The sequence below is a fragment of the Palaemon carinicauda genome, chromosome 32 (genome assembly GCF_036898095.1).
Source record: "Palaemon carinicauda isolate YSFRI2023 chromosome 32, ASM3689809v2, whole genome shotgun sequence".
Lineage (NCBI taxonomy): Eukaryota > Metazoa > Arthropoda > Malacostraca > Decapoda > Palaemonidae > Palaemon > Palaemon carinicauda.
In genome coordinates this window covers 7,872,398-7,879,897 of record NC_090756.1, presented here as the reverse complement: position 1 = coordinate 7,879,897, position 7,500 = coordinate 7,872,398, and the positions used below count along the sequence as shown (strand labels likewise).

The 7,500-nt window shown below is 36.7% G+C and overlaps 1 pseudogene; it reads right to left on the bottom strand.

Moving 5' to 3' along the window:
• Positions 1 to 7,500, bottom strand: part of LOC137625455 (monocarboxylate transporter 12-like) — a 20,348-nt pseudogene that overhangs the window by 7,787 nt on the left and 5,061 nt on the right.

Here is a 7,500-nt window from a genome sequence, read left to right as displayed (position 1 = left end):
ATATATCAGCTTTTAAAACGGTAAATCCATTGCAACATTTGTACTTGGACTTTTAGCGTTTTTTACGGCCAATTTTCAACAGTGTAAGAAGAAATGGACAGCCAAAGACTGGTAAGGAATAAGGGCAATATAAGCCTGGAAAACCAAACGTAAATATAAATATTTATAAGATTAACAATTTTGAAATTTCTGATACTAACAGAGGAAACTACTGGTTTTAGAAGAACTTACCTACCACTCCCCCTAAGGTCACTGCTAGGTAAGGGATGTTGAAGGCTGGAACGGCCAGAAGGAAGCCTGTGACACACAGGATCCCTCCGGTGACGACACACTTCTGATGACCGACGATCAGAGTTAGGGCGCCCATGGCCGGAGCTGGGGAGATATGGAGGATTACCTTCGTGAATTTGTTTTCTGTTTTTTCATGTTAAGTATAAAAAATCTTTAAAGAAGATTCTACTCAAATGAAGTGCCCATGTGGTTAGACAAATACTTATATTTCCATTATACTATATATCAACAACATTATACAAACAATAATATAATATATAGATATATATACAGTGATACCTCTACATACGATCTTAATTCGTTCCAGAAACTGCTTCGTATGTTAAAACGATCGTATGTTGGAGCAAATATTCCCGTAAGAATACATGGTAATTTATTTAATTCATTCTTCAGCCTAAAACCCATAATAAATCCTTAATAAATGGCTACACATAATTACACAATACATTAATACAATGCCTGTATAATAAATACATATTACAAACCCAAAAAAAGAATAATAATAATGAAATAATAAATAAAAAACAGGTTGTAATGTAACACTTTACCTTAGCGACAGGCCAGCGCAGGTGTAGGGACTTCTACGCTGGAGGAGACGGAAGATCAGCGATGAGGTAAGGACGGTGACTTTGTACGATAACGTGTACGATAACTTACACTAACTTACACTACTACGTGAAATTTAACTTAACTTATTTTTTTTTTAATTTTTATAATTTTATATTTTTTTTTTTTTACATTTTTTCTATTCTTATTTTTAATTTTCATCACTTTCACTCGATTCGGTCTTCCTTTTCTTTGCTTCACTTTCTTTCTTTTCATCATGATCACTAGACCGTTTTAAAGATTTTTTAAAGAAACTATCGAGTGAAAGTTGCTTTGTATGGCTTTTGAGGATTTTTCTAAAATGCGTTAAGCAAACATCATCGACCTGCACAACAACACGGCAAACCTGAAGTTTCTGTGGGTGATGCTTGTTGATGAAATCAACGTGTTGATGAAATCAACAACGTGTTGATGATATGCCAACATCTGTTTTATTTCCGCCGTACCTAAGATTTCGCCTACCTCCTCGATCTCCTCCGACTCACTCAACTGCGCTTGGAACTCATCATGCTGCATGGCTTGCAGCTCCTTGAGTTCCTCGGTGGTGAGCTCTTCGTGATGCTCATCGACGAGTTCGGTGATGTCATCTTCATCCACCTCCAGACCCATGGACTTGCCAAGGGATACAATCTCTTCAACGTCTTCCTCGGCGGCAAGCACAGGTTCATTCTCGGGGCCAAAACTTCAAAATCTCTGGGAGCAACAGCATCAGGCCAAAGCTTCTTCCAAGCGGAATTCAGGTTCCGACGAGTTACTCCCTCCCAAGCCTGATCAATGACCTTTAAGCAGTGCACGATATTAAAGTGGCTCCTCCAAATTTCACGCAAAGTTAAGTTGGTGCTTTGCGTGACATTAAAGCACTGCTTAAATAAGTGCTTGGTGTAGAGCTTTTTGAAATTAGAGATGACTTTGCTGGTCCATGGGCTGGAGGATAGGGGTGGTATTCGGTGGAAGATACAACACATTGATGAATTTGTATTCGTCGATGATATCATCTTCGAGTCCGGGGGGGTGAGCGGGTGCATTGTCCAAGCAAAGCAAGCACTTCAAAGGCAAATTCCTCTTCTGAAGATACCCATTCCACAAAGATATGCCTAGTAACCCAAGCCTTAGAATTAGAACGCCATAGAACATGTAGCAGGTCTTTATTAATTCTGTGTGCTTTAAATGCCCTAGGGTTTACGGAATGGTAAACCAATAACGGCTTTATTTTGCAGTCCCCGCTGGCGTTGGCACAAAGCGCAAGAGTCATCCGATCATTTATTGGCTTATGTCTGGGCATTTTCTTCTCTTCGGTGGTAATGTATGTTCGACTAGGCATTTTTTTTCCAAAACAGACCAGTTTCATCACAGTTGAACACCTGCTGCTCTACGTAACCTTCCTCCGCCACGATGCTTTCAAACTTTTTAACAAAGTCTTTAGCAGCCTTGGTGTCCGAACTCGAAGCTTCTCCATGACGAACAACTGAATGAATCCCGGTCTGTTTCCTAAATTTCTCGAACCAACCTCGAGATGCCTTGAATTCCTCCGTCGTAGGATCGGCTGAACTCTCCCCCCGCGTCACCCCGAGAGCGTGCCGCCTTCAAGTCATTGTAGATAGCGCTGGCCTTCTCACAAATGATCGTTTCCGTTATCGTATCGCCAACAATCTCCTTGTCCTTTATCCAGATCAACAAAAGGCATTCCATCTCTTCCAGAGTAGGGCTACGACGTTTAGAAATAATCGTGATCCCCTTCGAAGGTTTCACTGCTTTAATGGCTGACTTCTGTTTTATGATCGTCGAGATCGTAGACATATTCCGGCCATATTGTTTAGCGAGATCGCTAACACATACACCTCGCTCATGCTTTTCTATTATTTCCTGCTTTAATTCTAATGAAAGCATAGACTTCCTCTTTTTCTCACCACTGCTACTACTTCCTGAACCGAAACTAAGCTTTTTAGGACCCATGATTACGGAACACAGAAAACAACACGTGAAAAGGCAAGATAAGAAACTGTTAAAACTGAGTGAATGGAGGATAACCACACGATGCGCTGGCGATGAGAGGACTGATCAAGGTGACGCTCGATTGGCGTCCCTCCGATGTGCTGCCATCTAGCGGCGTCAACAACAAACGACGCTGGACACTTTCGAGAAAATTCCACGGATAAGCGTATTGTTTACTTCGTATGTTGGAGCAACACTTCGTATGTTGAGACAGAAATTTGGTCTAATTTTACTTCTTATGTTGGAAAATTCGTATGTTGGGACAATTGTATGTAGAGGTTCCACTGTATATATATATATATTATATATATATATATATATATATATATATATATATATATATATATAATACATATATATATATAATACATATATATATAATATATACATATATATATATAATACATATATATATATATATATATATATATATATTTATATATATACATATTCCTTCAAATATTTAACAATGCTTTTCAACATCAAAGTTCCTCTACATTTTGTATAACAAATCTACAGTACAAGGGAATCATATGTGATAAATTCATCTACTTAAATTAGGAGTCGAACTTATGTCTCTGATCGATATAGAAATAGCTAGTGAGCTTATATATATATATATATATATATATATATATATATATATATATATATATTATACACACAGTATTTTCTTTATTTCGATGCCATATTGGACTTGCCTAACAGCCCCCTGCATCCAACCAGTAAGCCTATGATCCACCTAGACTCTGAGCCTGTGGCATCAGGAAAGTAATCCAGAATGAGACTGAATGTAATCCCAAAGCTCTTTACGTATCCAGCGGTTATAGTGTTGATTAGAAACACCATCAGGACTACCACTCAGGCGTACCTGTAGAAAGAAAAAAGTTCATATAATTGGTCATATGTTTGTATTGTACACCCCTCTATTTAGGATTGATAGGTCCGTGGTTCATTTTGGACTCATCACCCACCTGTTTTATGTACAGGTGAGGGGGATTATTGTGTGTTGGTTGTAAGGTATAAAAGTGTGGGAGCTGGTTATTTACTAAATAATACGAGATTGATAACGTCTATTTCGCTCTACAATGGAGTAAAATTTTATGTCGCTTTACCCATGTCTGGATTCGAACCTAATTAAAATAAGTTTGATATAGTGACGGTAGTGACTTTTAATATTCAGCCACGTACCCATGTCTAAAATTGGCCAAAAAAAAAAGAATATATTTAGGCATCTTTACGGTTGTGGTGGCCTCTTGGAAACTTTCCTGCATGGAAATTTGTTGGACAGGGGTTTGAGACTCGCCCAAGCTCTATATTTTCTAATAGCGTCTGTAACCTCACCATCATATTGAGCAAGGAGGACCCTATAGATCTACCTGCTGAGTCATCAGCAGCCACTTCCTGGCTCCCTCTGTTCATAGTTTGCAGAGGAGGCTTAGGAGCTGATTATGCGTATATAGTCAATTTCTAGGACATTGGCCTGTGCCTTGCCTCTACCATTCACGAGTGACCTTTAAACCTACCAATGCAGAATGGAACGCCTACCTACCCATGATCCTTCGCCGATGGTGGGCCAGGAATTGATTCCAAGGATTCCTCGAGATCAAGCCCAATGATCTGTGGCTGGGTGCTCCTCAAGGGGTCGATGGAGTCCTTCCGGAAGGACGCCAGAGACAGTGATACTTGGCTGAGGCCATCCTGACTACCTAGGTTTTTGATCAAGGGCTTCCTCCCTGCAAGATTCAAGTTGAGCAGAGGAGTTCTCCTGTCGAGGCTCCGGTTGGATCGAAGCGGTGGAAGAGGTGATGAGCCTGCTGAACTGAAATTACTTTGTCTGTCCTCATTCAACCTGATGTCCGAGATGCCCCACACGCCGTTCATAGGCGAGGTCTTCGACTTGTCTTGAACAAAAATGGATCTAGCAGTTTTTCTCTGGTCGAGGTCCATGGTTGGTTTTCTAGCCGGGAATTTCTGAAAGTAAACACATGGGTTTATTATCTTACTCTTGTGCCAGGGTTAATTATGATCGACCTAAGGTTTAAATCTTTTAGTTTTCAATGCCTTATTCATCACTACTTTTATCTTTATATTAGATGGTTTTCTTGGCTTACTTGAGTCAATCATGAATGACCTAAGAATTTTGTTCTATATTTACAATGCCTTTTTCCTCAACTTTTTTTTATCTTTATTAGATAATTTTGTTGGCTTATTAGAGAAAATTATGAAAGACATAAGAATTTTGTACTATAGTTTTCAATGCATTTTTTTTTTATCTTGTAATGGGGAATATATCGGGTAGTTTTTGGGGAGGTTACTCTATTCAGGGTCGCCCAGAGTCACTTATAAATGACCAAACGGTTTTGTTCTTTCGTTTTTACATCATTTCTTTTCCATCTTTTAATGACTGAAGGTAAAATAGGAAATAATTTTACCCAAATATTGTAGGCTTAAAAAAAATATATACGATGAACTACTAAATCTGCATATTTTCCGGTTGTTGAAAAAGAAGAAAAAATATTTAGTTTTGTTAGATGTTTTTTTTTATTTTTAAATTTTTACCTTGGTTTTGAAATTATTGAATCAAGGCAAATTATAATTTTTTACATTCATACATTCAATGATAGATATTTTTTTAATCTACTGTATATTTGCATTGTTAGTGCCTTGTCGCTATAATATTCATTATCATTATAATTCTTATTATTACTATCACACAGGAAAAAATAACGATTATTTATGTATCTTTATAACTATAACCCATCACTTTGCTGTTTGTAAGGATAGAAGAGACTTTAGCTATGGTAAGCAGTTCTCCTTGGAGAAGGATACTCCTAAATCAAACCATTGTTCTCTAGTCTTGGGTAGTGCCATAGCATCTGTACCATGGCCTTCCACTGTCTTGAATTAGAGTTCTCTTGCTTGAGGGTACACTTAGGAACGCTGTTTAGCTTAATACTCTTCCTCCTGTTTTTTGGAGTTTCTATAGTTTATATATGAAAGATCTAATTTCATGTTGTTACTGTTCTTAGTATATTCTATTTTGCTAGTTTATCATTTCTCTTGTAGTTATCATTTCCTTGCTTCCTTTCCTCACTGGGCTATTTTTCCCTGTTGGAGTCCTTAGGCTTAGAGCATCTTGCTTTTCCAGTTAGGGTTGTAAATTAGCTTACAATGATAATAATAATAATAAGAATAAGAATAGATAAGAATAATGATAATGATAATGATAATAATGATAATAATAATAGTAGACACCATAATTTATATAATCCTTATCACTGCTATTATTATCAGCCCAACCTTCAATGACCACTCCTACCCCCTCCTCCTGCCCCTCCTACCCCCCCCCCTCCCCACAACCCTCCCCACAATCCTCCCCATAACCCTAATCCAAGTGACCACGAAAATGAGCCTATCTCTGACTCTCCCCCCGGGGGTGTGTTTGTCAACAAAGGTTGTTTATGAGTTCGTAAGTCTGTTTTTATGGCACCACTTCGACCAACTTTTGAGTGTCTATAAACACAATGTTTGGAAGAGGGTGGGGGGGGGGGGTCGTTGGAGAGGAGGGAGAGGTCATTAAATCTGTTAAGTGTCTCTTTATTAATGGGTGGGTGTTAGCTGCCTCTTTTTTTGCTGTAACTGCTATTACTAATAAGGCTAATAATAATAATAATCTTCCACTGTTTTGGATTAGAGTTCTCTTGCTTGAGAGTACACTCGGGCACACTAATCTATCTTATTCCTCTTCCTCTTGATTTGTTAAAGTTGTTATAGTTTATATAGGAAATATTTATTTTAATGTTACTATTCTTAAAATCATATATTTTTCCTTGTTTCCTTGCCTCACTGGGCTATTTTCCCTGTTGGAGCCCCTGGCCTTATAGCATCCTGCTTTTCTAACTAGGGTTTTAGCTTAGCAAATAATAATAATAATAATAATAATAATAATAATAATAATAATGATAATAATAATAATAATAATAATAATAAAAATGATAAGAATAATGATAAAAGCAACTGCTAATACTAATATTGCTGATAATTATGCTATTAATGATAATAATGAAGAGGGTAATAATAAAAACTTGTGCTATTACTATTATTGCTAGTACTTTGGCTAATGATATTGACAATGAGAAGGATTATAATAATGATGATGATAATGATAAAATGTGCTCTTTTACTACTATTGATAAGTTATGCTATTAATATTGATAATAAAAGTGATAAAAATTGTGATAAAAACGGCTGCTAATAATATTCTTGTTAACAATAGTAATAATATTAATGATAATAATGATAATGATACTGATGATGATTGTGTCCTATTACTACTATTGCTAAAACTTTTGCTATTAATATTGATGGTAATAAAAATTGTAATAATGATAAAAGCTGCTGCTATTACTACTATTGCTAATAACAATAACAATAACAATAACAATAATAATAACAATAATAATAATGTATGTATGTATGTATGTATAATATATTTATGGTGTGTCTGTGTACTATATCTGTGTGTCTATTGTCTATCTACTTAATGTGTGTGTGTGTGTACGTAGATATGTGTGTTTGTAGGTGCGTGTGTGTAACCTCACAATAGTT